Consider the following 10,607-nt stretch of genomic DNA (forward strand, 5'->3'; position numbering starts at 1 on the left):
GACAGTAGGTTGACGTTTTTGCAGCTTCGGAGCATACACACAGAAAACATTCCTATCCTAACGAGGAGAGGCTCCATAGCACGAGTAGTGAAATAGATTTGAAAAGGCAATCACAAAATGGTAAAGTATAACCAAAACAAAGACAAAACAAAGACAGAAAACCAGATAACAGTAAAACGGAATTGTCCTGACTCAGGGAATATTCAATCAGTGCAACACATACTATGTGTCTTAATAGGTCCAAATAAGTGTCCTGCGGTATGTTACCCTGTTACAAAACCAAAAAGGGGCCGAGTGTCTGTACGAATGAATGATCATTGGGGCGTAATAAAGTGAGTATGTATCGAGATGAAAAAAACATCTCTGCCCCACCTCTAGGGGATGCACTCAATGTCACGGTAGTTCTGAAAACGGACGATAAACACTGTAGGCTTGGAGTTGTCGTCTCCGCCCGCCAATGCGGTGAGCTATGTCCAGCTTCGGGGGTGATGGAACGATGGCCGGACCCAGCACCTCCGAGGAGAAGTCTGACATGAACTTAACTGAGTCCCCTCCTTCAAGTTTCTCTGGTAGACCAACAAACCGAAGATTGCAACGGCGAGAGCGAGATTCCATGTCATCAGAACACAAACACCTCAGATGACGCAAAATGGGGTCTAAGCTACAACATATATGAATATGACAAAAATCAGAGTTGCGTTTTTAGATAATTGATGAGCTTAAAAAATATAATTTGTGTTGTGAAAAACTTTTTTTTATGAGTCGTGAACGGTTTGAAAACCCTGTTTTGTAAGCTTTCAAATTATATCAAATTCAACCGTTTATCTTAAGGAGTAATAAAGACAAGGACGTGGGGTACCTCGTGAGCACCTCTATCTCCTGAATGTTTACCAAAAAGTAACTTTCTGACCACTTTTAACATGGGCAAACTTGTATGGAAGGTTTGATTCAAATCAAGATGGGTGCAGTCAGAAAGTGATTGATTCCATAGTTGTTGTGGAATTATTAGATTACTTGTTAGATACTACTGCACTGTCGGAACTAGAAGCACAAGCATTTCGCTACACTCGCATTAACATCTGCTAACCATGTGTATGTGACCAATAACATTTGATTTCATTTGATCACATTGAATGATCCCGTGTGAAAAGAACACTCTCTGTGTGTTTATCTCCCAAACCCCTCACTCATCATCTGATACCTGTGATGGTCCAGAAAGTCTAAAGCATTTTCACATCATTCCCAAGAGTTACAAATAACCAACAACCTATTTTCCCTGACTAAAACTATGACAAGAACTAGACGAGATGTTCTGAAAAAAGCCCGATAACTATTACAAATTGTAATGCAATCCTGTCATTGGCAGAATTATAATTTTTCAGGTGCACAGGTTGCCTGAGCTTGGCCCTGCCTGCCTTTGCAACACACACAGCTCCGTTTGCCCTGATGCACCTTCAGGGCACTTCTAAATTGTAACAAAACCTGTTGGCAATTTTTGCTTTGATAATCCCAAACTCTATTTTGCCATTATGCCCTTTATTCACCTTGCGGTCCGCAAATGTGAGAAGAGTTACTTTTCTCCTATTTGCTGAGTATTACAAGTAGGATACAGATACAGCAAAAAGTCTGCCATTGTTAGAAAACTCAGATTCTCCCCTTTTCAGTGGAATCACTGTTACTTACCCCCCCCCCCCCCCTCTGACGATTATGATGGGGAGAAAATCTGAGCTGTAAATGGTTTAACCAATAGACAAGGCTTTGTAGAAGCCTATGGTTACTCATGGCTATTTCTGCCACAATAGCTATGTTGCCAGCTAAGTTATAAGAGGCCTTGCTGGACAAGGCTCAATGTGCGCATGGAAGTGAGGGAATCAGAGCAGCGAAGGAGCAGTAGACCATCTCTACCATCTATGATCCTGCGCACCTCGTGTTTTCTGAAAAATAAAATGGATGAACTCCGACTGGAAACCAGAGCATGCTACGAATAATGTGGGTCCTGCATCATGCCATTTACTGAGACTTGGTTACATCAAGACATCAACCGATTCTCCTATTGAAATAGAGGGGTTTACTCATGTCCGCTTGGATAGGAGTGATGCGTCAAGGAAGAGCAGAGGAGGCAGTATCTGTGTGTGCATCAACAACAAATGGTGTAAACAATATACAATCCAGACGTTCAACAGCTATGTTTGAGTCGAAGGCGGTTTTACCTACCCCCGGGAATTCAGAAGCATTCTTCTACATACCCCTAGTTCCACGGCTGCGAGGGCTACTGCCAAAGTAGCTGACTATGTCAACCAACAACTACAACGCACCCCAAAAGCCCCTATTTTTATTTTGGAAACTTTTTGTGTATCGTTGCAAACTGACAATGTCACTACCTGGGTATGAACAGTCTGTTAAATGTGACACTAAAAATAACATAATTCTTGACAAAGGGCCAACCACCTCTTTTTGTGTCTTAAGTAGCAACATTTCCAATTGTGCTTTTTATATTGTAGAGACTCAGAGCAACACAATGGTATATCATACACTGCAGTTGAAGAACAATGGGAAGTTGATAAACTTGTAATCCCAATTTTGCTTGATGCTGTAGTATGAATCCACAGGTAGCTAAAGCTAACCTAGGAGTTTCAATCTTAGTTGGCTAACATTAGGCTATAACTAGCAATGCATATGGCTTTCTGAGATACAAATAATATTACTACACAGACCATACACGCATCGTTAGCTAGCGAGCCAGCAAGCTAACGTTTGCTAGCTACAGTGGTTAAAGTATGCTTTAACATGCAATGCAAACAACTTTCTGACTGAATTAGAAATGTACTGTATCATGACTGAAAATGTAGCTAGGCTCTTCCCTGTGTGCGTGGATGAACGCTTCACAGCAGACTGGAACCCCTTTAACTCTGTTTTGTCTGTAGACTGTACAGCTTGTTTGGCCCGCGTTGTGTCAAGTCACTCCAGTTCACTCTGACTGTGTGCGGAAAGTAGTCGATCACTACCTTTTCACACTTTGTCCATAGCGCCTGCTAAATTCAGGGCAGCAATGTTGTTGAGAGCAGTATCAACACTTTTGCAGTTCTCCATGGCTAATGTTATATACTGTACTTTTAAAAAGCCGCAGCAGCAAGGATTATCGACACATACTGAACAGCTCATGTTATCGACAGACGCATGATGCATGGCAGACCAGTTCGAACTCATCTCTTGGTATGTCCAGCCCATTCATTATCCCAGCCAATCAGCGCTAGCGGGAAGGTTCCTGTCTTTTTCCATGACTAAACCAACGAGGCTCATAATTTAACAGTTTAATTCTTATTTACAGATGGCATATACGTTTTGTTATTAAGGCACATGAAAGTTCACATGTTCCAGAAGGTATTTCTGCCCATAAAATACATTTTGATTGAAAAAAGATTACATTCAAATGCCTCTCCGGTGAAGTAGTGACTTGGGACAGAAATGTTTTGGAAATGTTAAAAATGTTAAGTTAAACCACCTGTCTAACTCCAATCAAAACACCGTCCAACTGAACCTTGCCTAAAGAATCCTTGCGCACACCAGATTAATTGACCAATGCCAATCAATTTAGTGTTTTCTATGAAATATTTGATGTACATGACTTCTCTGCTGAGTGTGATAATGACTGACCCCATTGTTATTGATGACATTGTTCTTAGGTCGGAGATCAACCCTGTGGCCGGCACTAGTCTTCAAGCACACCTGTATGACTAAGGCAACTCTTCTTTTCTTCGAGGAACTTACTCCTGCTTGATGCCCTGTCTTTCAGAGGTCTGTAGACTCCCATATTGTCCACATCTTTGTGGAAAAAAAGGCCATTAGCACTCCAGTCCCCAAAAAGCCTTGTCCAAAATAAAATGATGAATACACACCTGTTGCTCTGACCCCCATCGCATTTAAGGGTTTTGAAAAGATCATGGTGTGTTAGATCCTTATCAAGGGAAAAGTCGTGGGACGGATGATGCAATCAACACCACAGTGCATCTCATTGTTCAGCATCTGGAAAACCCCATGGCCTATGCTGGACAGTTATTTATTGATTTCAGTTCAGCGTTAAAACCACTTGTCCTACTCAGCCAGTTAAATCAGATGGTGTTAACCGCTACACCATTAGATGGTACCACTTATTCCTGACTAGTCATTCTCGACCGGTTAGAGTTAACAGTACCCTCATGAATGCACTAGCAGTAATCCTGATAACTATATTGTCAAGTTTTCTGATGATACTGTCATTCTTGGTCTATTGTATCAAGATGCAGATACTACTGTGTACAAGTCAGAGATTCAAAAGTCAGAGATGTGTTAAGTGATATGATGAGCACTCTCTCATCCTCAATGTAAAGAAAATAGAGGAGATGGTGTTTGACCCCAAATCTGTCGGTGACCACATGCCTGTGGTTGTCCACAATGCCAACATAGCAAAGGTTAGTTCGGATAAGTACCTGGGTGTACATATGTACAATGTGCTAAGCTGGAAGGTCCAACTAGAGTGTGTCTGCTGCAGAGTCCAACCAATGCCTCTATTTCCTATGTAGACTCTGGGTTTTTGGAATTGTACCAGAAAATAATGCTTCTGTTCTACCATGTGGTCGTAGAGAGTATCTTGAGATATGGCATCACAGTATGGTTTGGCAATTCATCAGTCCAACTGACATCTCAAATTGCCCGCCTGATACAAACTGCAATGAATGTCATGGGTGTGAAGGTCATGGGTGTGAAGGTCATGGGTGTGAAGGTCATGGGTGTAAGGCAACATCCCTCCCTGCAGACTATTGTTTGAACAGACTGTTACCAGACAAGCACAGACAATTATTCCAGATCCCTCCCATGCACTTCACTCTGAATATCAGCTCCTCCCCTCAGGCAGACTCTATAGGGTCCATCCTCCCCACAGGCAGACTCTATAGGTTCCATCCTCCCCACAGGCAGACTCTATAGGGTCCATCCTCCCCACAGGCAGACTCTATAGGGTCCATCCTCCCCACAGGCAGACTCTATAGGGTCCATCCTCCCCTCAGGCAGATGCTATAGGGTCCATCCTCCCCACAGGCTGACTCTATAGGGTCCATCCTCCCCACAGGCAGACACTATAGGGTCCATCCTCCCCACAGGCAGACTCTATAGGGTCCATCCTCCCCACAGGCAGACTCTATAGGGTCCATCCTCCCCACAGGCAGACTCTATAGGGTCCATCCTCCCCTCAGGCAGATGCTATAGGGTCCATCCTCCCCACAGGCAGACTCTATAGGGTCCATCCTCCCCACAGGCAGACTCTATAGGGTCCATCCTCCCCACAGGCAGACTCTATAGGGTCCATCCTCCCCTCAGGCAGATGCTATAGGGTCCATCCTCCCCACAGGCTGACTCTATAGGGTCCATCCTCCCCACAGGCAGACACTATAGGGTCCATCCTCCCCACAGGCAGACTCTATAGGGTCCATCCTCCCCACAGGCAGACTCTATAGGCTCCATCCTCCCCTCAGGCAGATGGTATAGGGTCCATCCTCCCCACAGGCAGACTCTATAGGGTCCATCCTCCCCACAGGCAGACTCTATAGGGTCCATCCTCCCCACAGGCAGACTCTATACGGTCCATCCTCCCCACTTGCAGACTCTATAGGGTCCATCCTCCCCACAGGCAGACTCTATAGGGTCCATCCTCCCCACAGGCAGACTCTATGGGGTCCTTAAGTGTAAACTGAACAGGTGTAACCACTCCTTCATTCGCATGTCCATCAAATACCCAAACAGAAATAAGTAAAGCTCAGCTGTGTTACTGACATAATAAGGGAATGTGCAAAGTATTATGTACAGTTGAAGTCAGAAGTTAACATACACTTAGGTTGGAGTCATTAAAACTCGTTTTTCAACCACTCCACAAATTTCTTGTTAACAAACTATAGTTTTGGCAAGTCTGTTAGGACATCTACTTTGTGCATGACAAGTCATTTTTACAACAATTGTTTATACACAGATTATTTAACTTATAATTCACTTTATCACAATTCCAGTGGGTCAGAAGTTCACATACACTAAGTTGACTGTGCCTTTAAACAGCTTGGAAAATTCCAGAAAATTATGTCATGGCTTTAGAAGCTTCTGATAGGCTAATTGACATCATTTGAGTCAATTGGAGGTGTACCTGTGGATGTATTTCAAGGCCTACCTTCAAACTCAGTGCCTCTTTGCTTCACATCATGGGAAAATCAAAAGAAATCAGCCAAGTCCTCAGAAAAAAACTGTAGACCTCCACAAGTCTGGTTCATCCTTGGGGGCAATTTCTAAATGCCTGAAGGTACCACGTTCATCTGTACAAACAATAATAAGCACATATAAACACCATGGGACCACACAGACGTCATAGCGCTCAGGAAGGAGACGCGCTCGGTCTCCTAGAGATGAATGTATTTTGTTGCGAAAAGTGCAAATCAATCCCAGAACAACAGCAAAGGACCTTGTGAAGATGCTGGAGGAAAAAGTTACAAAAGTATCTATATAGACAGTAAAACGAGTCCGATATCGACATAACATGAAAGTCCACTCAGCAAGGAAGAAGCCACTGCTCCAAAACCACGTGGGGACAAAGATCGTACTTTTTGGAGAAATGTCCACTGGCCATTTTTAGAACTGTTTGGCCATAATGACCATTGTTATTTTTGGAGGAAAAAGGGGGAGGCTTGCAAGCCAAAGAACACCATCCCAACCCGTGAAGCATGGGGGTGGCAGCATCATGTTGTGGGGGTGCTTTGCTGCAGGAGGGACTGGTGCACTTCACAAAATAGATGGCATCATGAGGATGGAAAATTAAGTGGATATATTTAAGCAACATCTCAAGACATCAGTCAGGAAGTTAAAGCTTGATCCCAAATGGGTCTTCCAAATGGACAATGACCCCAAGCATACATCCAAAGTTGTGGCAAAATGGCTTAAGGACAACAAAGTCAAGCTATTGGAGTGGCCATCAGAAAGCCCTGACCTCAATGACATAGAACATTTGGGCGCAGAACTGAAAAAGCGTGTGCGAGCAAGGAGGCCTACAAACCTGACTCAGTTACACCAGCTCTGTCAGAATTCACCCAATTTATTGTGGAAGGCTACCCGAAATGTTTTACCCAAGTTAAACAATTTAAAGGCAATGCTACCAAATACTAACTGAGTGTATGTAAACTTCTGACCCACTGGGAATGTGATGAAAGCTGAAATAAATCATTCTCTCTACTCTTATTCTGACATTTCACATTACTAAAATAAAGAGGTGATCCTAACTGACCTAAGACATGGAAATTTTACTAGGACTAAATGTCAGGAACTGTGAAAAACTGAGTTGAAATGTATTTGGCTAAGGTGTATGTAAACTTCCGACATCAACTGTATGTGGCCATATGAGCAGTGTTTGATAATAAGGGTATGCATTATTTTTCATGTGTAATGTACAGTGTCTATTTTGTATAGAGCAGTACTGTGTGTCTAAGACAATTTACCCATTGGGACGTTGCAGTTAATTATCTGCTATCCTAAATATTAATTATTTAATAGACAATGCATTGACTAAAACTAGACTAAAATTGTCCAGAGTTTAGACGACTGATAATAACTAAACCTAAGGATTAAATTACTAAAATGTGATTAAGACTACAAGCTATTTTAGTCAAAAGACTAAGAATAAAACTAAATCTAAAATGGCTGCCAAAATGAACTCAAGACATGAATTCGGAAAGTCAGCATGCTGCTGTAACTTGTTAAACTTTTCCACTGACTTACACTTCAATGCCACAATACCTGTATACTGTACTTAAAGCATGGATTAAGGCCCCAAATACTCCAGAAACCAGGAGAATGACCATCAACATGCTCTTTCTGTAGCAATGGTCTACCCTCAGGCCACAAGGCAGGACACACCTTCGCTACGCTGCCTATAAAGCAGCCCTGTGTTATCTGTGAGATTTACAATTGTTTAAAAAATTTGGCCGTAAAAGAGAGAGGAGAATCGGCCAGTTAAAAACCTGGAGGCACCCACACCGGGTACCCGCAGACCAATTAACAGAATAATTAACTGAACTAACGTCTCTTTTAAATGACTCTTACAGCGTCAAGTGTTTTAATTAAACTCCCCTCGAGTTAACTTGTGCATTTAGAAAGCCCTGGAGGCACCTCTTACTCGGTGAAAGAGATGTTCACTGAATAGCTCTCGGCTAAGAGAGAGGATGTGCGTGTGCTCGTGTCTGCACCGCACACTTTGTGAGTGTGGTTGTCAACCCAGACTAAATTGGCTCTGAATTGTTGTCAGAAGTGTGAATAGCTATAAAAAAAAGGATTTTCTCCTTCGTACACTCGAAACTCATCTCCCCGCTAGCTCTGCACTTTATCTTGTTGCTGTCCAACGAGGCATGTAGATCACTGATGGAGTTAAAGGAGGGATATGTAACAAAGCTCCCATACACCGCCAGTGCTGTGTACATAAGAAGTCTGCAAAAATAAGACGCATAATTAGAGATCCTAAATGACCAAGACGTTGTAGGAAGTAAAAAACTGGACATAAGAGAACAAGAAGTACTGTGTAAAATAACATGGCGTATACACTCCCAGAGTTGTGGGTTTGATTCCCACTTTGGATAAAAGTGTCTGCTAAATGGCATTAATATTCTTCTCTGTCATCTGGTGCATGGGGGTTTTAGGTGGCTGAATTGTCCATTGGGGTGACTCACTCTGGCAGCTTTACAGTATATCTAGATAAATAATTGGTTTCTAGCTGGACCAGGGCTGGAAATTCGTGATTTCAGTGGCAAGGCCATTTGGCCTTCAAGAGGTGCCCAATCTGCCAGGGCACCAAGGCCATTAACCAAAATAGACAATTACATTGATTTGAAAACTGAAAGTTTAGAACATGAGATAAATAGGCTACTAGTTTCAAGGGCATATGAGGAAGTGTTTATGAAATAATCCCCTTAACATTCTGTCAGAACATGGAAAAACATTAAACAGAAAATGACAAAAAACGTTCAGGTTTCAAACAATTAGGTTTATAGTTTCTAAATGTTGACTGCCTCCACTCAGATTGCAAGGTGGGTGAGGTTGCAATGCACTGGCCTTTCCTATCTTGTCTAACAGTGCCTCAAGTATGTCGAACAGAATCCAGCCTTCAGCTGTTAATAATGACCCTACTTTAAATTTGTCAAACAAGACTGGTGTTTAGCCTATATATATGCAGTACCAGTCAAAAGTTTGGACACACCTACTCATTCAAGTTTTTAATTTAAAACATATATTTTCTATATTGTAGAATAATAGTGAAGACATCAAAACTATGAAATAACACATGGAATCATGAAGTAACCAAAAAAGTGTTTATAAATATTTTATATTTGAGATTCTTTAACGTAACCACCCTTTGCCTTGACAGCTTTGCACACTCTTGGCATTCTCTCAACTAGCTTCACTTGCAATGCTTTTCCAGCAGTCTCGAAAGAGTTCCCACACATGCTGAGCACTTGTTGGAAGATTTTCCTTCACTCTGCGGTCCAACTCATACCAAACCATCTCAATTGGGTTGCGGTCAGGTATTGTGGAGGACAGGTCATCTGATGCAGCACTCCATCACTCTCCTTCTTGGTCAAATAGCCCTTACACATCCTTTTCCTGTTGAAAACAAATGATAGTCCCACTAAGCGCAAACCAGATGGGATGGCAGAATGCTGTGGAAGCCATGCTGTGGTAGCCATGCTGGTTAAATGTGCCTTGAATTCAAAATAAATCCATCACACCACCTCCTCCAGGCTTCACTGTGGAAACCACACATGCGGAGATGTTCTCAGCTTTGTTTCGTTGTCCAGTCATGTTAACAACACATGCTTGTTAATGTGTCTTACTACATTTCGGAAGGATATTTTCCATCTCTGTCATATGAAAGAGCTCGCATTTGCAGTGCACTTCCATTAAAATGGCATTTTAGAACATTTGTGTCACGGTCGTCCTCCTCTTCACCTGAAGAGGAGAGGCGAGAAGGATCGGAGGACCAAAATGCGGCGTGGTATGTGTTCATGATGAATATTTAATAAAAGAAAGCACTGAACACTGAATACAAACTATACAAAAACAATAAACAAATAACGACCGTGAAGCTATAAATGAGACCTGTGCTGAAACAAGCAACTAACATAGACAATCACCCACAAACAAACAGTGAAACCCAGGCTACCTAAGTATGATTCTCAATCAGAGACAACTAATGACACCTGCCTCTGATTGAGAACCATACTAGGCCGAAACATACAAATCCCCAAATCATAGAAAAACAAATATAGACTGCCCACCCCAACTCACGCCCTGACCATACTAAATAAATACAAAAACAAAGGAAATAAAGGTCAGAACGTGACAATTTGAGAGTATAGCCTTCCCGTCTTGTGCGCATTGCTGCATTTATGTGAAGAAATAGCCTAACAGTTCATCAATATTTTAAGCTAGTCATTCTGTTCTGTTGCATCAGCCTCATTGCTTGTACATTTTCATTTGTATTTGTATGTAGGCTATAATGGTTGTTTTCATTTGGGATCTGTCACGTCCCACAACTATCCCAGAGTATG

Source organism: Oncorhynchus gorbuscha, linkage group LG12 (genome assembly GCF_021184085.1).
Source record: "Oncorhynchus gorbuscha isolate QuinsamMale2020 ecotype Even-year linkage group LG12, OgorEven_v1.0, whole genome shotgun sequence".
Taxonomy (NCBI): domain Eukaryota; kingdom Metazoa; phylum Chordata; class Actinopteri; order Salmoniformes; family Salmonidae; genus Oncorhynchus; species Oncorhynchus gorbuscha.